Raw genomic sequence first — 21,538 nt, 5'->3', positions numbered from 1 at the left:
TTTACAGAGATTTGAGTGACTAGTTTTGAGTCAAATTCTGGCCACACTCCACACCCTGCTCTGAATGCTCAGCCCACTGCCCTTGGACCTGCTTTTCTTCAGCTTAAAGCCATCAACGGGGAAAGGCAGCTTCATTTTTCTCTTTTGTTTTAGGGCACAGGTGCAGACAGTCAGGTTTATCACACTCGTCCACCCCTAGCACGTTATTAAGACAGCGTCCAGATAAAACAAGGTCCCCTCGTGTCTTCCTTCCTGTCCCCTCATTCCCATCCCCACTCCAAATCCGTCTCCTCCACAGGCGCACCTGCTCCGATATGTTTGCTGCATGTCCTTAACTGTGCATATGTCCCTGTAAATTATGGAGCATTGCTATAAGTATGTGTTTTGAATTTTCATAAACGGTGTTGTGTTATGAATTTCTAGTCTGCATTGTACTTTTTTCGGTCAACACTTTTTTGAGACCTATCCTTGCTGTAGGTGGCTGGTTCGATGATTGCAACACTGTGTAGGACATACCCATCACAGTGCATTTGTCCATCCCACACTGACGGACACCAAGGGGGCCCGCCAGCGTCCCTCTGCCACAAACAGCATACCTGTCCCTCTGTACCTGTGTGTACCTTTATGTCCCTTTATCCATTGTGGGAGATCTTTGCCAAAATCCATTCCTAGGAGTAGGATCCTTGGATCATAAGGCATACGCATAGTCAATTAAGTAACTTAGTAATGATGGAGTCAGAATTTGTAAATTGCCTAGAATAGTATCTTAAGCCCAGTAAGCACTACATGAGGTGTGTTCGATTCAAATAATTACAGAAAATAAATAGCTCTAAATTGCCAGATTGCCTTCCCAAAGAAGGGTACCACCCTACACTCCTACCTGCGTTTCAGGAGAGGCCCCGCCTTCACATATCCTCACCAACTCCATGCTTCATCCAGCTTTCTGACCTGCGCCATTCTGGGGCTCAAGGTCGCCCCTCGATTGTTTAAATTTACATTTCTCTGATTCATAGTATTTGAATCTCTCTTCAGATACTTGTTAATCATTTGGTCTCTTTTCAGGGTAGAAGCGGTGTTAGGAACAGGCTTCCACTCTCCAAGGTGAGCCAGGAAGTCTGAGAAGCTTTGGGACCTCCCGTGGTGGAGGTTGATTTCACATCTTTGGGAAAAAAAAAAAAAGAGGAAGAAGAGATGAAGAAGGAAGGGGGAAATGGGGCAGAAGGGTAAGAAAAGAAAGAGCGAGTTGTTTTCTGTGCAGGTGAATTGTTTCAGTCAATCGACAAAGGCCCCTCCCACCCCTGCCAAAGGCCCACAGAGCAGTGGCCCTCACACGGCGGTGGCATCAGCATCTCCTGGAGGGCTTGTTAAAGCGCAGCTCTCTAGCCCCATCCCCAGTTTCTGAGTCACTGGGTCTGGGGTGGGGCTGAATTTGATAGACTGAAATCAAATTCACTGGCTGAGGTGGGGCTAGAATTTGCATCTCTAGCAAGTTCCCCAGTGGCGCTGATGCTGCCCGTCTGCCCTCCTCTCCGGGCATTAGAGGAGCTCGCCACCCCAGCCAGTGCTGCGTGGTCACCTTGGGCAGTGAGCCCCCTGCAAAAACACCACCTAAGCCATTGGAAAAACCGGGCCACCCAGAGTACCTACCCCGCCTGCACAAATTCATGGCAGCTCTCACCTCCAGGGCCCAGACTAGGGGCAGCTGAGTAAGGCCCATAGGAGCAACAGTCAAGGAGGCACTCCCTCTCAGGGCCAAAATCTGCAGGGGTGGCAGCTGAGGGGACCCCAGGTAGGGTCACACGGGACGCGCCCAGCCCTGGCCCAGGCCGCTCACCCCACTCCTCCCTTCCCCTGACCGGAAGAGCACGCTGCCTTCTGTCACGTTACTCATTTTCACATTATCTCATTTGATTCTCAAGACAACTTCCATCCGCATTTGACAGATGGGGACACAGAGGCCCGGAGGGTCCCTGCAGCAAGTCAGGGAAGAAGCTCCTTCTCTTGCCTCCTCAGCCAGGCGGACCCCTTTGCACCACTCTTGCTGCCCTGCATGTCCCAGGCCTAAAGGAAGCGCCACCAGGCCCCCAGCCTACACAGCCACCACCGTACTGCCCGACCAGAGCCTCAAAGGGGCTGCAGGACCCTGCCCATCCCTCAGCTTCTCACCACCTACCGTGCCGCTCACCTCCAGCATCTTATCTGCATCCTCCCCGAAGCTCTTTGAAGGAGGTTATTGGGTGTTGGGCTGCATCCCACAGGCCTGCAAGCCCTGCAATTGCCCAGCCTCAAGGCCCAAGAAAGAGCCTGGAGTCAGCCACAAAGACATCAATGGTATAACGGAAGGGGGAGCTTACACGTCTGGAGCAAGCTCCTGGAGCGATACCCCACCACGTACGGCCCAGGCTGCGGGCAGGACATGGCAGCAGAGGAAGAGGGAGATTACTGGTTATAGGGGAATTGGCTCATTGGTTGCCAGGGAAACCAGCAGAGGGGAATGCCCCTCACCATGCTTTTGATAAACTATCATAGTGGAGATAGTTCTGATCTAAAGATTAGAAGAATCACTAGCTGGGGTCAGGGGCAGGTACACATTTACTGATTACTGATTAAAAGGGAAAGTCAGCCAGGTGAGTAGGGCGTAGGTGAGGCAGGTTCTGGTCGAGCAGGGGACATACAGAGAGCAAGAGAACAGCCATCTTGGATGGCCTGATCATACATTGGGACTACATTCCCATTTCACAGTGGAGGACATTGACGTTCAAAGAAGTCAAAGGCCTTGCCTGAGGCCACAGAGCTAGTTTGCAACTGCTCACACTCTAGACTTGGCCAGCCTGACCCTCTGCCATTAATCCAACCACACCACTCCTGCCCTCCTGGTGCATGACCTCAAACACCCTTCCTTCCTCCTCCTGAGCTGCAGGCCTGCCTCCTCCAGGAAGCCTTCTGTGCTCCCAATCCCTTCCTAGGCACTCCCAGAGGACCCCATATTAGTCAGAGTTCTCCAGAGAAACAGAGGAATTGGCTCATACAGTTGTGGAGGCTGGCAAGTCCAAAATCTGCAGGGTAGGCCACCAGTTTGGAGACCCAAGGAAAAGATGATACTGCAACTCGAATCTGAAGGCCATCTACCGGCAGAATTCTCTCTTCCTCAGGGGACCTCCATCTGTTTTCTCATGAGGCCTTCAACTGATTAGATGCGGCCCACCACACTGCACAGGGTAATCTGCTTTACTCAAAGCCCACTGATTTAAATACCAATCTCCTCTGAAAACTACCTTCACAGTGAACACTGGAGTGATGTTTGACCAATATCTGGGTACCGTGGCCTCGCCAGGTTGACACACAGAATTAACCATCCCAGACCCTGAACTTCTCCTTCTTCGCATGTATCTGACTCTGCCACGGTTACCTGTCTGAGTTGCCACCAGGCTGCCCATTTCTTACAGCGGTCATGCATCTGTCTGATTCACTGCTGTATCCAGGGAACCACACAATGCGATGCCCTGCCCTCGGGAGGTGCTCTGTAAGCAGTCACCGGATGAACAAATGGGACTGGATGTCACTGCCTGACACCTCCCAGTGCTGTTGCCCCAGTGCACGCTGCTGTTTAGTGACCAGTATGCATGGCCTTCTTCCCCATCTGCTGCCCCTCACTCCCTCTCCTCAGTCTCCACAGTAGCAGAGCCCATTCTGACTCAGCTAATCAGGGGACGTCATTGAGCAGAGGGAGTCCGGCCCAACCGTGTGGCTCCAGGCAGATCGTGACCACCTTCCACAAGGGCTCTTCTCCTCATTCTCCCCAGGGCCCTCTGTTCGTCTCTGGATGTGGCAGCCCCTACTACAGTTGTCCAGGCTTTCAGGGGTAGGACCAAAGGAGAGGCTACAGGACTGGCTTCCCTGGGGACACTCCTGTGCTAGGAAGGGCAGGGCTGTGCTGGGGAATCCCAGGGCCCAGTCTGCCCCTGGGGAGCAGGGCTGGGCCATAAAACACAAAACCTGTCCCTGCCTTCCTACCATCCTCCCCCTAACATTTTACCTGGGCGACTTCACATAAAACACGTATCAAGCTCTGTTTTCAAGCAAAAGAGAGGTTGCACAAAGATGACCTGGCATGGCGGCAACAGAGCAGAGGGCTCAAGGTGAACGTGTGTGTGTGCGCGTGCGCGTGCGTGCATGAGTGCGTGTGTATATGTGTCTGTGTGTGTGCATACAACTACACCCTAGGTCTTTTATGTTCACATGTGCAGGTGGAGCCCCTCCTGCCCTGCTAGCCCCCTCTCACTAAACACACCCACACGGGCCCCAGTTCAGGCTCGCTGTTTCCCTGGCTGGGCCCTGGGCCCTGGGCAGAGGCTGCTCTGCAGAGGGAAAGTTGAGAGACTGGGAAACAGCCTGCAGCCAGGATTGCAGAGGCAGGTCATGGCTAAGAGCCTCTCTGGAGCCAGGAGAGCAGGAGAAACGCTCTTAGGGCCAAAGAGGAGATGGAACTAAACCCATCTCCTTAGGGGGGAATCACCAAGGATGCACCTGGATAATGAGATGCAAATTGCCAGGGGGGGCGGGTAGCGCGGGGGTAGGGGGGTTGCTGAGGAGATGTTTATATGCAAATGAGCAAACCAGGCCTCTATCTGGACTAAGCTCAGTTACATTTTTTAACCCCTTTTTGGCAGAATTAATCCCCAAGCTGAAGGGGTGCAAGGAGCAGCCCTCTTCATTCTGCAGAGGGGAAAACTGAGACCCAGCCATGGAGAGTGTCCGAGTGGGCACCAGAGAAGTAACCAAGTGCCCAAACTCAGAAGACGTCCAGAACCCCATACCAAAGCTCCTCCCCTACTGACCCCCAGGAACCTGCTTACAGTCTAAGCCCCACGGTACAGATGCACATATGCAAACGACCCAGCCCCCATCTAGGGGCCAAGCCTGCATCAGGCAGAAAAGTATGCGGCCTGAAAGATAAAAGGACCAGGAAGAAGGAGCAGGAAGAAGTTTCGGGAGGGAATAACATGCTCATGGATATGGAAGGGGAAGAAGTCAGGCACAAGGAGGAGAAGGGGCCTAGGGCAGCATCTGCCTGGCATTCCCAGAGAGGAGCAGAGCAGAAGAGGAGGGAGAAGCAGCTGGCAGCCCACACACCTGCAGGGCAGGGCCTCCAGGAATTTTGAATAGAAAAACCTGGGTTCTGATTCCCTTTCTGCAATAGACGTGTGACCTTGGGCAAGTCACTTAACCTGCACCTTGGTTTATTCTCTGTAAAGTGGGAACCAGTGATTCCAGCCTTGCCTCCCTCACAGAGGAAACAAGGATCAAACGAGATCCTGGATGGGAAAGCCGTGCAAATGGGCACTGTCGGTATCGAATCAACCAGGGAGCTGGGGTCAGGAGGTAAGTGTCCTCCCCACTGCTGAAAGCCAGTAAGTGTGCTGGGATGTGCTGGAATTCATTCCTAACATTTCTCACCTCTTGAGTTCCTGTACCCAGTGATTTGGGGTGGGGTCAACCCCAAGCGGCTTGGCTTCAGGTCTGGGCTCTGGCACCGGTCACCTGGGTGGCCTTGGGCAAGACACTCCCCTCCCTGGGCCTTAGCTTCACCATGCGCAGAATGAGGATTTTGAACTTGATGGTCTCTGAGGCACAGCAGGGAAGCCTGCTTTTAATGCAGAACAGAGAATCCCGCTGAACCCTAAGGCTGCTGGGTGAGAACTCAAGTTGGGTTTGATTTTAGTTTTTGCTTCTTTAGCAAGAAATTCTTCTCTGCACCACATGGAGCAATGGAAAACATTTTCACTTCCGGTTCAAAGAGCAGAGGGTGGGCCTTTCTGTTCTAAGAACAGGGCCTTTCCTGGAGAGTGGTCAACAGGTCTTTCTCAGTGACTTAAGTGCAGGGTCCTTTCTGTCTGGCTCTCAAATCCTATCATGGAAAGAAACCTGGAGGGTACAGAATGGGCCTAAAAAGCACTGAGCAGGACAGAGAGGAGGAAATGGGAGAAGGGGGCCTGGTCATGGGTTTGGACCCTGGGTCCTGTCCACTGAAAAAAAAGGCACAACCTAAAAGCTGAGAGTTATGTTTTATTCAGCGGACTTGCTGAGGACTTTAAGCCTGGGAGGCAGCCTCTCAGATAGCTCTGAGGGACTGCTCCAAAGAGGTAAGGGAGAAGCCAGGATGTATAGGAGTTTTTGAAAAAAAACAGGTAGTCAGAACATCAAAAGATTACTGTTAATTAGAGAAAAATTAGACATCTCAAGTTAATGAATTTAGCACTTTTCTATGTACCGGAAGATGCAAGAGTCTGAGCTTGTTGAAATTACTCCTTCGATATGCACCTGAACAAGAGGAGACACTTCTGCACACAAGCGACTTGGATCCATGCTGGCCCCTGGCCTCAAGTATAGATGTTCCACCATCACTTTAAGAAGCATTTATGGGCTTCCCTGGTGGCGCAGTGGTTGAGAGTCCGCCTGCCAATGCAGGGGACGCGGGTTCGTGCCCTGGTCCGGGAAGATCCCACATGCCGCGGAGCGGCTGGGCCCGTGAGCCATGGCCGCTGAGCCTGTGCGTCCGGAGCCTGTGCTCCGCAATGGGAGAGGCCACAACAGTGAAAGGCCCGCGAACCGCAAAAAAAAAAAAAAAAAAAAAAAGAAGCATTTCTCCACCTTGGCACCATCGACATTTTGTACACTTGAGGTAAGATAATTCTTTATTGCGGGAGCCGTCCTGTGCATTGCAAGGTGTTGAGCAGCAACCCTGGCCTCAACCAACCAGATGCCAATAGCAAGTCTCTAGCTGTGATACCAAAAATATCTCCAGACATTGCTAAATCTCCCCTGGAAAGCAAAATCTCACCCAGTTAAGAACCATCGCCTAAAAGGTTTAGGGAAGACAGTGTCCAGAAAAGATAGAGGCTGTACCCCTGACCATGAGAAAGGCCCAGGTTTTCTCTCCCATCACCTCCCCACCCCCACCTTAGCTGAGCACAAGACACATAATGAATTTTTAAGGCCTGATTAAAGCCATGCTCAACCTGGGTACCATCACTCACTGCATAGAAGTTTGGACCTTGTGATGGAATCAACTTGTAGAATCCACGAGCCTCAGCTCAGACGCAAGATGTGTTAGAATCTTATCCGTGGGCCAGAAAGAGTAGGAAGACAATTTAGGATTTGAGGGAAGGAACTTAGAGGTAGCGTGGGCCCCATCCCCATCCTGGGCCCAAATCACAGAATCCAATTTGAGTCCAAATTGGACATCAAGCTACTATTGATGTCCATGAATCCAGTGAATACACTCACTTAGCAGGAGTCCTCACTGATTGCAGAGGTCCGTCTAGGTTTAGCAGAACCCTAGCCAGTGCTTGGAGGTGCAGACAAGAGTTGGCAGAAGTTAGTCAGAGAGACACTGCTCTGGTCAACAAGACTGGGATTCAGACGGGCTCCCTCCCACTGAGGAGCAGACTGCCGTGGCCAGACTGCTGGACTGTTATGCCCAGCAGGTTTCAGAGGAAGGCCAGGGCTCATGGGCACCTGAGGACACCAGGGACTCACCTAGGACACACATTCTGACAGTGGAGGAGCCACTAAAGCCCTTGGTTGCCAGTGACTCAGCTGTCAGATCCTGTTGGAAGGAAAGGCGCCTGGCTGAGGGCAGCTGCACTTACACCTTGGAGCCGTGACATCCGTCTCCACGCTGCAGTCTGGGGGATTTCCTGGTTGATAAACTGCCCATCCCCCTTGAGTGCAGAATTCACAGTAAAGTCCTCCATTGTCACGTCATCAAGCTTGACATTTATGGGGTCCAAGGAAAGCCTCCGGTCAGGAAGATTGCAGGATGCGGCATGACACGGGGACGGGGGAGCAGAAAGAGCTGGGCTTTGGACTGTGCCGAGCCCATGATCCGTCCCAGCTCAGCCATGTACAGGCTGTGTTGCCGACAGCAAGTAACTTATTCTCTCTGAGCTTCAAGGTTCTCCTGTCTAAAATGGAAGGAACAGGAGGTACTGACATCAAAGCACTTTAGGATTAACTGAAATGGCATACATGAGGCTCTGGCACAGTGCCCAACACACAAAAAGTCCTCAATAAATGTGCTTTATTCTCTGACAACCCCATGTTGCAGACATTCCAGGAGTGGCCTCCACCATAAAAGCCTTCCTTACAACACCATGCAATATGTCCACTCATGCTTAACAGTGGTGTGGCTCCCAGGTAGCCATCAGCTGGGCTCAGGGCCCCGCAACGACCAGCAAGTGTGCCCTCCCCAGCTCCCCGACCGCCCTTGGGCACAGCCGTTGAGGGCCAGAGTGTTCAATCCAGACCGCCAGGCCGGTGCTCCTGTTGCCCGCCGGCAGCAAACTCAGAGACCTACAGCATGACCCGCTCTGGGAGAAGCCATGGGGCAGGGCCAAAGTTTCTTGGAAAGGAAATGGAGGTCTAGGTTTGCATTAGAACAGCCCAACCAGAGGCCAGTACCAACAGATTTCTCCAAATAGCCTCAGAGATGTGGGTCTTTTTGAGGAAAATCAGAGCCAAGGCTACTTGGCAATAAGCACCCATTGCTTTCTTTCCTCACCTCCTCACAGCCATCATCATGCTTTATTGTTGACTATCTGCCTCTACCGTTCAACCGTAAGCTCCATGAGAGCAGGGGCCGTGGCCGATCTGTTCTTTGCCATGTCCCCAGCACCCACTCCCCTCCTGACGGACAAATAATTAAAGATCTTTAGAATACAGAATGTTAATGTGTCTTTGAAAAGACAAAGCATGGGGTATCATTAAATCAGGTGATCTGGAAACGTTTTGTGAACTCAATGAGTATTATTGTCGCTGCTAACGCCTAATGGTTCTAATGGTTTGATAAGTCTGTGGAGACCGCAGTGTCCCGTGACTGAGGCGTGTGACACAGTAGGACATGCACATACCAGCCCAGCAGTGAGTCAGCTCCGCCCTCTCGCAAACCTCATCCAAGTCCATGGACAGGGAATCCGTTGAAATACTGCCAGGGACCCACAGATCATCATCACTCATTGAGAAACACTCGGAGTTAAGCACCTTAAAACGTAAGACGTGTCCTACCTCTAGAACTCCCCAGGCATCAAGAACTCTGGGTGGAGAACCATATTCTGATATTGCCCCGATCTTGAAATCAACAGAAGATAAACTCACAAGAGGTTTTCATAAGATCCCACACCTTCTGCACATATCAGGCAACCTAAGGGAAAAGGAGAGAAATGTGACATCGAACCTCACTGCCACCTTCTTAGGCTGCCACCCCACCGGGGCTGCAGCCAGCCGCCGCTTGCCTCTCCCACCAAAAGGCAGCGTCCGTGCAATCCGTGATGTGTTTGTTCTCCAAACTGAACAATAGCCTCCAGCCTTCAGGAGGCAATGCCATCTCTATGATGTTTTCCTTCCTTGAAAAGCATCACAAAACCAATTTAACTCCTACTAAGAAGACATCCGTGGTATTAGACTTACCATTCTGGGGACACTTCTAGGAATGTCAAGCAATTATGGACCTCTAAGTCCACACGGGCATATTATAATAAACAGAATCCACCATCTCTGATCAGTATGCCCTACCTAACCCCACCTGGGCTGTGCTCAGCCGTGAGATGCCAGAAAGAACAGATAAGCCAATTGCTTTTGACTTGAGTAACATCATCTGGGCACAAATTGATAAAGAAGCCCTAGAGATTATCACAAAAGTCAAGAAGCCTTAAAACTAATTCTGTGTCCTTGCAATTATAAACCCTTTTTGCAAATCTTTTCCAAGGACGAGGCTTCCCTCTTAATTATTCCACAACGTATGCATCCCTGAAATTAGAGGCTCTGTTCATCATTTATGACTATGTGCTTATCTTCCAGCCTGAAAATGCACTTTCACATGCTGATGTGCTGAACCGTCTACTATGCCAGGTTCCAAAAACTGCCCCTGAAAGCACCCTAGAGAGGGGAGAGACGACCACAATGGAGGTGTAGATGAGACACGGTGAGGAGTGCAGTCAAGATGATGTGCTTCAGAGAGAAATGATGAAAAAGAACCTACTCCCCTAAAGCAGGAAAGACCCCTCCCCCAACCTGAACAGTGGAACAGACTGAGGGGTGGGAGACATTTAGTACAGGGACAGGTTTGAAGAATGAGACAGAGAAATGTAATACATGTCCCTGTTTCTAGGGTCCTTGCAAGCTAATGGGGGAAGGGAATGAGCAAGAAATTTACAAGTTAAATATCCAAATAAGCCAGGCAGAGCAAGTGCTATAGGAACTCAGAGGAGAGTTGACTACGAGCTTTGGTGGCCAGCAGGGGCCCTTAAGTAGAGTGGGATCTGGATAGCAAAGGGACCTGTCTCTCTAAAAGGACTTTTCCAATGGACTGCGGAGAGAGGTGATATTAAGGCTCTGAGGAGGCTGGAAAACGACCCCAAAGCCCTCCAGGGCAATGGGGAAAGGGCAAGTACAGAGGTGGGCAGAGACTGGCAGAAACCAGCAGAGGCAGACTGAATGTAAGGACTACGAATGCAAACTGCAGAGGCAGGGTGACCTTATGTCCTAGTTTGCCTGAGACAGTCCCAGTTTACTTCTACTGTCCCACTATAATTATTAATGGTGCTCCCTTACACCCTCAAAAGTCTCCCAGGTTAAATGAAAAATTGTATTGTCACCCCAGTCAAAAGGATTTTTGGACAGTGGCCGACCACACCCACAGGCCCTAACACACCTTCTAACAGAGGGGCTGAGATCATGCAGCTCCCATCCCACCCCGAGGGAGCCTTTCCAGGCCAGACCCATGCACAGCCTCATTCCCACCAGAAGCCTCCCCTCCCCGCAGAACCCAGATTCTTTCTTTCTCGAATTACCATCCCCTAGAAGCCCTTGACTTCCCCCAGCAAAGGAAAGGGTTGATTTAAATTGAAAAGCTAAAAAGACCTGTTCAGAACAAGAGACTCCATGAACAAATGAAAAGATACGCTGTGGACTCTGAGTAGGTGGCTGCCATGCGTGCACTGAGAATGAATTTGTAGTCACAACATATAAGAAATCCCTACACACCCAATGAGAAAATGGGCAAATAAAATGGAAAGGCGGGCTTCCCTGGTGGCGCAGTGGTTGAGAGTCCGCCTGCCGACGCAGGGGACACGGGCTCGTGCCCCGGTCCGGGAAGATCCCACATGCAGCGGAGCGGCTGGGCCCGTGAGCCATGGCCGCTGGGCCCGTGAGCCATGGCCGCTGAGCCCGCACGTCCGGAGCCTGTGCTCCGCAACGGGAGAGGTCACAACAGTGAGAGGTCCGCGTACCGCAAAAAAAAAAGAAAATGGAAAAGCAAATCACAGAAGAAACCCAAGTATTAATAAACATGAAAGATGTTTAACCTCACTAATAATTGTTGAAAAATAAACTAAAACAACAAGGAGACGCTCCTTTTTTTTTTTTTTTTTTTTGGCCGCGCCATGCAGCATGCGAAATCTTACTTCCCCGACCAGGGATTGAACATATGCCCCCACCTTGACAGCACGGAGTCTTAACCACTGGACCGCCAGGAAAGTCCCAATGCTATTTTATATTCACCAAATGAAAAAAAATTTTTTTTAAGTCTGACAATGTCGAGTGATTGTGGACTAACAGGTACTGTCATACAGTTTGATGGGAGATCACTCAGAAAAACAATTTAGCTCTATTTGGTAAAGTAGAAGATGTACGTGCTCCACAACCCAGCAGTTCAATTCCTTGGTACACATCTTAGAACGATTCTCTCACCCATGGCATAAGGAGACCCATGTCTTCTTGTACAAATGAATACTTAGGTACCCAAGAGTAACAATGAAAAAAATGGAAAAAACCTAACGTCCATCAACAGACAAATGGACAAATAAGTTTGGTATAGTCACACAATGAATATTGTACAACAGTTAAAACGAATGAACCAGAGTTATGAGAATCACATGGATAAGCCTCAATAATGCTGAGGGAGAGAAAAACAATTAGCAGATTTATATAGTAGAACTGTCTATATACACGTTAAAATATGCAAAACTTTATATGTACATGTGTATATACTCTATGTGTGTATACTATATACACATGTATATGGAAACATACATACGTAGCACAAGTTTAAAATGATGGGGGGGGTGATAAACTCCAAATTCAGGAGAGGGGTTACCTCTGGGGAAGAAGGTGAGACAATGGGATTGGGGAGGGATACTCAGGGGGTTTCTATTAGATGTGTAATTTTTTTTTTTAATGTGAAACAAAGACTTCCCTGGTGGCACAGTGGTTAAGAATCTGCCTGCCAATGCAGGGGACACGGGTTTGAACCCTGGTCCGGGGAGATCCCACATGCCGTGGAGCAACTAAGCCCTTGCACTGCAACTACTGAACCTGTGCTCTAGAGCCCATAAGCCACAACTACTGAGCCCACGTGCCACAACTACTGAAGCCTGTGCACCCTAGAGCCTGTGCTCCACAACAAGAGAAGCCCGCACACCACAACGAAGAGTAGCCCCCGCTCGCTGCAACTAGAGAAAGCCTGTGTGCAGCAACGAAGACCCAATGCGCCCAAAAATTTTTTTAAATTTAAAAAAAGAGGGTTGGTGCATGAGGGTTGGGTAGCAAAGGCGACAAACGAAGAGGTCACAGGCTGGGATGAGCTTGGGTGGGCCTCCCCAAGCCCTCTCCATGGCAAGCACCAACCCTACAAGCCTGGCAGGGTCACGCATGGGGTTAGGATGAGTCTCCAGCCTCTGGTGGATAGGGACACAGCTGGCAGCTGGGCGTGTGGCTCCCCCAGCCCTCCTTTCCCTCCTCTGTCTCGGGCTGGCCTTTGTTGATCTTTTCCCCCGTTGGTCTTCAGCACTTTCCAATATCTACTTGGACACATTTCCTCTCCACTTTGTTGTGGCAGAGAAGAACACAGTTTTCATCCGCCAGATTGACAAAAGATTAAAATGTTTGATACAGCCCAACATAACAGGTATGACCTTGTTCTGCAACATTCCGGTGTAAGAAATGTTACATTACTCATTTGTCTAAATCCAGTTAAACTTGGCAACAAGCCCCCACTCTCCAGGACTGGCAAAAATATTCAATCTAAGTCATGATTTTGAGGGCCTTCTACCTCTTGAAGATCATACTAAAGCCCTGGGAGGGGCTTCCCTGGTGGTGCAGTGGTTGAGAGTCCGCCTGCCGATGCAGGGGACATGGGTTCTTGCCCCGGTCTGGGAGGATCCCACGTGCCGTGGAGCGGCTGGGCCCGTGAGCCATGGCCGGAGCCTGTGCTCCGCAACGGGAGAGGCCACAACAGTGAGAGGCCCGTGTACCGCAAAAAAAAAAAAGAGGGAGAAGAGGCACTGAACTTCAATCTGTCACGGGCACCACTGAGATGTCCGTTGTCCCAGCTGCCATGGTCCTTTCAAAGGCACAAGCTCCATGCCCTTCATGCCAGACGTAGGAAGAGTTCCCAAGATCACATTGCTTAGCTCTGTCTCCTGGAATCTAGAAGCTACCCTATCAGAGGTCCAGCCACCTCCCAAGTCCTTGTGTGAGTCCAGTGCAGGTCCCTGGGACCCACAGGAATCTGCCACCCCAAACCCACAGCAGGAAGCTGCCTCTGGGGTTGGCTCACCCGCCAAACCATCAATTACAAAACAGCATGAGACGGGGGTATAACACCTTTGGATGACTACTCTGACATATTGTTGAGTTTGGGGGGAAACAGCTACTATAGACTGAATTGTCTTCCCCCATAATACATATGTTGATACCCTAACCCCCCAATGGGACTTTTGTGAAAAGAGGGCTTTTAAAGAGGTACTTAAGGTTAAATGAGGATATAAGGGTCAGGCCCTAATCCAATGTGACTGGTGTCCTTACACAAAGAAGAAGAGCCACCAGGTATGTGCACAGACAGAGGAAAGGCCGTGTGAGGACACTGCAAGAAGGCAGCCACCTACAAGCCGAGGACAGGGGCCTCGGGAGAAACCAACCTTGCCAGCACCTGGATCTGGGACTTTCAGCCTCCAGAACTGTGAAAAATAGATTTCTGTTGTCTAAGCTACCCAGTCTGTGGTATTTATGGCAAACCTAGCAGACTAATACAACAGCTAAGCGTGTGTGTGTGTGTGAACTAAAAGCAGCAATCCTAGAATCTAGGCAAGGGACGTTCCGCAGCCTGTGTGGTGGCTTTCCTGTGCTACTCTACTGGGCTTTCGGATCAGGTTGACCCCTTTAGTCTGAATTAAACATCCCAGGGACAGGGGGAGGGGGAGGCCCAGGATGGAGATACTGGGTTTTCTACTATAAGAAGAAGGTTGACGTGACCATACTCTTAGCCAATCTGGGGAATGGTACCCATGATTATCTCTGGGCAATGGGATTATAAAGGGATTGTACTTGTTTTGATTTATCCGTGTTCCCTCAATTTTCTACATGAACACGAACTGCTTGGGCAATAATTGAAAATAGTAAGTTATGAACTTTGAAGATATCTGCCATTCTTCTGGGCCCAAATCCAAAGCCACTCACTCCCCATGTTGCTCCCCAACAGGTGAGTGCATGAGCCTTTTCTGCCCTTGAAAGCCTTTGGGAGTCAGACTCCTCCCCTGCTTCCTCCATCTGGGCTGCAGTTATTTCTGTGCGTGATTTTGCTGCACTGCTGGCCACCCACCTCCCTGCACTCTGCCTGCCTTTGTGGTCACTGCAGAGCTTAGCCTGGCCCTGTCCCATACTAATATTAAGCACTTTTTCAATCATGATTCTTTTGGTTTTTACAACAAAACTGAACAATATCTATGATCGTCCTTATTTTGTAGATTTGAAAAGTAAAGCTCAAACACTGACCAGCCGATGAGCCTCGGGGAAGGAGACTGGGGACCAGGTCCATCTGACTCCAAAGTCCTCATGGCATAACCACAGGCCATGCCGGGGGTCAGACCCCAGGAGGAGAGACTGTGAATCCTCATCTTCGGTGGGGTTTCCATTTCTACCTTATCTGGGTCTGGGCTGCTCTGGCTGCCATTTTAGGCAAAGAACAGTTTATTGGAGTGGGGAGGGGGACCGGGCACCCATGGCTCAATGCAGTGCACGCCCTCTTCCTCTGCCTGCCATGCCGGGCCCTATACAGAGGCCGGTGTTTTCAAGGGAGATGAATACATTCAACTCAGGAATGTTATCTCCCTCGGATAACAGACTAAACTCTGTTCTACCAGGCAAAACTCTGTCCTCCAACAGTTTTCAGTAATAAAAGAGGTATTTGATCTCCTTCTGCCTGATTCACGGTTCAGAACTTGGGCAGGGAAGAGAAGGCGTCATATAAAGATCCCCTGAAATGCCACAAGAGTCCACGGGACTGCCGGGGACCCCGACGTCCTTCCTACCGTTGAACTTCCTATTGTTGAGCTAACTCTAGGACGCGGTTTCTCAACCTTGACATGATTGATATTTTGGGTGGGATCATTCCTTGCAGGAGGGGGCTGTCCTGTGCACTGTAAGATGTTTAGCAGCATCCCTGGGCTGCCAGTGGATACCAGGGGTGTCCCCTCAGTCAGGACAACCAAAAACGTGTCCAGACATTGCTGGAAGCCACGTGGAAGCATATTTGCCTCCAGCTGAGAAGCACTGCTCTAGAGTCTTGTGCCCCAGATTTCTCACCCAGCACAGTGTCAGGACGTGAGCAGAAGTCCCAGACTGGGCCCTTCAGAAACAGACACCAGGGGAAGCACACACAATATAACAGGAATAGGGGCTCTGACCCCGAGTCAAGATTAATTGCTGGGCAGGCACAGACACACACATTCCTAGCAGAGATGGTGAAAGGCAATGAAGGACCCATTCATTCAGTCAGCCAATCAACAAATGTATCTATTTACTGATCCATTAGTATACACTGGGTGCTGGTCTAGATGCTGAGGACACAAAGATCAAGTAGATAAGCAGAGTCCTTGTCCCAACATAGCTAAATCTCTAGCAGGAAAACAGATATTACACAATCAATTATAGTAAAGTGTATTAAGAGCTATGATGAAGTACAGGAGGCCCTGAATGAATTTAAAGAAGATGAACTCCGGGACTGGAACAGGATCCTTTGTATCATCCTGAACTATAAAAGATTAGCCTATCCAACAAGCCGTCCTTTCCCCATCCCAGCACCCCGCCCCCCACCACCAGGCTCCTAAGTGGCCCCTTGGATCTGGAAACCTGGTTGTGACAATAGCCACCTGGGACCAGGTAGGCCCCAAAGTACTGAGGGCGTGTCAGGATTGTCAGGATCCAGTTGACTTTGCTCCCTCATGTAACTTCTGATTCCATTTTGAGCCAGCTGAGGCCACAGAGTAATCGAATTAGGCAAATATTATGGGGAAGAAAATGGGCCTGTAAGTAGCTTAAAGTGATGGAAATGACCTGAAGGTGGCCATGCAAATGGTCTGTATAATATCCTGTAATAACCCTGTCCAGGCAGCCCGAGGAGGCAGGCTTCCAATAATGAGGTGTCTGATTAGAATAATGTTCAGTGGGAGAACGTGTGAGTGTCCGCATAAATCAGCCCTGGAGAGCCTCCCCAGTTAGCCGGGAAGGAGACGGGCAAGGTGGGTACCAATGCTGTAACCAAGAGGGAGGCTGCCGGGCAAGCTGCAGAGGTGGGGGAGGAAAACAAAGCATCCCCATAATAATCCTGACATTTTATAGCACTCTACAGTTTATAAACTCTTTTCCTGTGCAATATTTCACCTGGTCCTCACACAGCTGTTCTCAAGATTAAATGAGATAATGGTGTCTTGGGAGATAATTAATGGTCATGACCTTAACCCCAGCATCCAGCATGGTGCCTGGCACATAGTAGTTGTTCAATAAATAGAAGCTATGAAGGACCCCGTAGCAGAGAGATGACAGTTCTCCAATCATCTGCTTTTCTCCCCACTGGTCCTGGGGACACTCAGGAAACACTCGGCTCGCATACATCCTCGGGGAGGTTTCTTTCCCTTTCTCTGTTTCCCAAACATTGGGGGTAGATTAGCATCGTCCTCAGCAGACAGTCACTTGAGGCATCTAAGTCTCTGTCTTTATCTTCCCATCTCCATCCACTCCAGCCGACAAGGACCTAGGTAGGATGCTTCCATGGGCCCCACAAGACACCTCGTTCCATTCAGTAACTGGTATTGTTCACAACGTGCCATTCGTTCATTTATGCATATTCATACATGATTATTGAGGACCCAGTATAGGCCAGGGCCAGGCACATGGGGGAAGAGAAGAAAATGGAGCAAACCAGCAGCCATGGCAGAGGATGCCCAGCCTGTGGTCACGCCTCCTCTCGGGGAGAGGAGAGTCAAGGGACCACGGGAGGGGACAGTCAGAGAGTAGGACCAGGCCACACAGCCTCAGGGGAGGAGAGCTTCTGGAGTCCTCACCTCTGTGGGCAGCTGTAAGCTTACCAGGGTTTCCACACTCACTCCCCTGTGGGCCTCACAACTCACCTCTGACAAACATTCCCATTCTCCCTGTTTTAAAGGGAAGAAACGGAGGCCCAAATCAATTAAGCCATCTTGCCTAAGATAACAGCTGAGAAGCAAAAACTTAGTTTTGACCCAGCGTTTCAGACTCCAAATCTGGTCTTTTCTATGTGAACAAATGTATGCAGTGATCGAACACACGGGCACACCCACAGCCTCATTTTGTAGGTCCCTGTGTGACCACTTACACTTACAGAAATGCTTGGTGTCCACACACAAACCCACACACGGATAGAGCTCCACGTTCGTGTACAACCCTCTTGGGCTTTTATCTTTTGATGCCAAAGAGTGATAATTTGGGGAGAGCAGTTAAAGGGCCAAAACAGGGATGAAGGGACTTCATCCTGGGCCCTGGAGTGCTGGACTGCACGTGAGGCTTCTGGGGAAGTTTGGACCAAGATGGGAAAAACTTGACCCACAGTGACCTTGTTGTGATGACTCGAAGCCCAAACAAATTTGAAGATTCCTTATAAGTAATCCATTATGCATGAATGTGCTACATGCTTGAGTGGATAAATGAATGAATGAATGAATGTTCCCTCATGCTTTAGTCAGCTCAGGCTACCACAGGCAGACCTCAGAGATACTGCGGGTTCAGACCATGGCAATAAAGTGAATATCGCAATAAATCGAGCCACATGAGCTTCTTAAAAAGCCCAGTGCATATAAAAGTTAACACTATATTGTAGTCTATCAAGTGTGCAATGGCATTATATCTAAAAAAAACAATGTACATACCTTAATTTTAAAAATATTTTCTTGCTAAAAAATGCTAACCATCGGGGCTTCCCTGGTGGCGCAGTGGTTGAGAGTCTGCCTGCCGATGCAGGGGACACGGGTTCGTGCTCTGGTCTGGGAAGATCCCACATGCCGCGGAGTGGCTGGGCCCGTGAGCCATGGCCGCTGAGCCTGCGCGTCCGGAGCCTGTGCTCCGCAACGGGAGAGGCCACAACAGTGAGAGGCCCGCGTACCGAAAAAAAAAAAAATGCTAACCATCACATGAGCCTTCAGTGAGTCATCATCTTTTTGCTGCTGGAGGGTCTTGCCTCCAAGTTGAAGGCTGCTGACTGATCAGGGTGGTGGCTGCTGAAGGGTGGGGTGGTCATGACGATTTCTTGAAATGAGACAAAAATGAAGTTTGCCACATCGATTGACACTTCACTTGAACACTTAGAGGCCACTGTGGGGTTATTAACTGGCCTAATTTCAATATTGGTGTGTCTCAGGAAATAGGGAGGCCCAAGGACAGGGAGAGAGATGGGGGAATGACCAGTCAGTGGAGCAGCCAGAACACACACAACATTAATCAATTAAGTTTGCGGTCATATTGGTATGATTTTGATGCCCCAAAACAATTACAATAATACCATCAAAGATCACTGATTACAGGGCTTCCCTGGTGGTGCAGTGGTTGAGAGTCCGCCTGCCGATGCAGGGGACACAGGTTCGTGCCCCGGTCCGGGAAGATTCCACAGGCCGCGGAGCAGCTGGGCCCGTGAGCCATGGCCACTGAGCCTGCGCATCCGGAGCCTGTGCTCCGCAAGAGGAGAGGCCACTACAGTGAGAGGCCCGCGTACCGCCAAAAAACAAAAAAACAAAACAAAAAAAAAGATCACTGATTACAGATCACCATGATAAATATAACAATAATGAAAAAGTTTGAAATAGTCTGAGAATTACCAGGATGTGACACAGACACAAAGTGAGCAAATGTTGTGGGGAGAATGACTTGCTCAATGCAGGGTTGCCACAAACTTTCAATTTGTCAAAAACACAATATCTGTAAAAAGTGCAATTACACAAGATATGCGTGTATAACAAGATAATATAATATATATAATATAATTAATATAATATAATATAACAAGATAATAGGGGGCTTAAGCAACAGACACTCATTTTCTCACAGTTCTGGAGGCTAAAAGTCTGAGGTCAAGGTGTCAGCAGGGTTGGTTTCTGCTGAAGCCTTTCCTCCTGGCTTGCAGACGGCCACCTCACTGTGTCCTGGCCTGGCCTTTCCTATGTGCTCATACAGAGAGAGAGAAAGAGAGCTAGAGGGAGAGAGAGAGAGAGGTCTGGTGTCTCTTCCTCTTCTTTTTTTTTTTTTTTTTTTAATTTTTCTTCCTCTTCTTATAAGGACACCAGTTCTATTGATCAGGGCCCCACCCTTATGACCTCATTTAACTTTAATTACCTCCTTAAAGGCCCTATCTCTATATATAGTCATATTGAGGGTTAGGGATTCAACATAAATTTGGGAGAGACAGTCAGTTGATAACACCTCCATATATAAGCTAGAGGTTAGCTCTGGGGCACAGAACATAGAAACACAGAAAGAGTTCCATGTCACATTCACCCCAGGAACAGCCCCTGCAGGGTCCTGGTTGCTGTGCATCTTGGATACAGCTTCCTTCTGCAGGTCTGTAGCATATGCTCGTGGAGGAGAAAGGCTGTCAGAATGCAGGAAGGCTCCCTGGTACTCAGGAGCCTTCCGCCTTAGCCCCTCCCCAGTTCTGTAGATGGGGTTGGGGGTACACATGCTCCAAGAGCAGCAGGAAGTAACACAGCCTTTGGAGAAGTGGGTCTGAAAGGAGAAGAAATGAATATCCACATCTGGAATCAGCCAGACTGAGGTGGAGCTATCAAATTCCAACTTGCACAGCTGGAAGGGAGCCTAGAGACAAGCCCATCCAAAGCCCTCATTTCACAGATAGGAAAACTGAGGAAAGGGATTTGCCCAAGCTATAACTGGTCTGAACACCATGGGCTACTGGTTTCATGAACCCATAACCCAAAACTCTTTCAGCCAGAGCGATGTTTCTCAAAGTGCAGGCTAAAGACCCCCGTGGCTGCTCTTTTCTAAAGGCAGATTCCTAAGCCCCACACCAAGAGTCTGTTTCACAATGTCTGAGATGGACCCAGCATGTTAAAAAGCTCCCCAGGTGGAACTGGTCCCCTCCAAAACTTGAGCATGATGCCCCAGAGGTCTGCAGTAGCAACTCAGAAACTCCCAAGTGACACAGGGACAGGGAGAGGCAGCATCTAATTGTGACATGGTAAGAGGAGGCAGTCCCCCATCTGTGACCAGCACAGAGCTTATGGACAGTCTCACATGGAACAATGAGGGTGGAGGTGGACCCCACCCATTTATCAAGGTCAGCCAAGTCCTCCTAGTGAGTACCAGTACCACAGCCAAACTGCCCTTATATCAGAAATGTAGGCACGCCCTCTTCACTGGGGATCCCAGGATTTAGCTCAAAGAATAGTAGTAACCAGCCAAGCATGGAAATCTTGATTGTTAACTTGGAAACTTCATGTATATCAAAGTATCCTGGATATTTGCATACTACCTCTTCCAGCCAATCAGAAGTCCTCTCAAACAGCACCAAGCAGTGCTGCAGCTGCGAGGCCACCTGGTGGCCACATGAGGAACTGTCTGACTCTTCCTGATGATGCGTGACTCACCTCCTTTTCTCTTTTTATCTTTTATTACTTCTGTCAGTTGACTCCATCTGAGATCATCTCTTCCATGCAAGTACACACACAGTCTCCTTAATCCCCTTCCTCTTATTAAAGTACATCACTTAGGGTTTTCAAACTCGAATGTCTACAGGGTCTAACCAGAAAATACCTTCACTAAGTGAAGAAGATCTGGTGGGTAAGCAACAGCCTACGGTCACCGTGTGGAAGTTTAGTGCCACAAGTCCAGGTTGCTAGGGCTTCCCATTGCCAGAAATCTGGATATTTTTAAATGACATCTTAATATCCTGGCAAGTAATTCTTTTAAGCTTTAAAATGCTATATGGCTACAGTACTGTATACCTGAAATTTGCTAAGAGGGTAGATCTTAAATGTTCTCACCACACACACAAAAAGAGGTAACTATGCAAGGGGACGAATATGTTAATGACCTTGATTGTGGTGATTATTTTACAATGTATACTGTATCAAAACATCGTCATACACCTTAAATGTATACAGTTTTTCTTTGTCAATTATACCTCAGTAAAGATGGAAAAATAGAATTTTAAAAAACAGAA

This window comes from Stenella coeruleoalba (genome assembly GCF_951394435.1).
Source record: "Stenella coeruleoalba genome assembly, chromosome: 7".
Taxonomy (NCBI): Eukaryota; Metazoa; Chordata; class Mammalia; order Artiodactyla; family Delphinidae; genus Stenella; species Stenella coeruleoalba.
Note: the sequence above shows the minus strand (reverse complement) of the source record.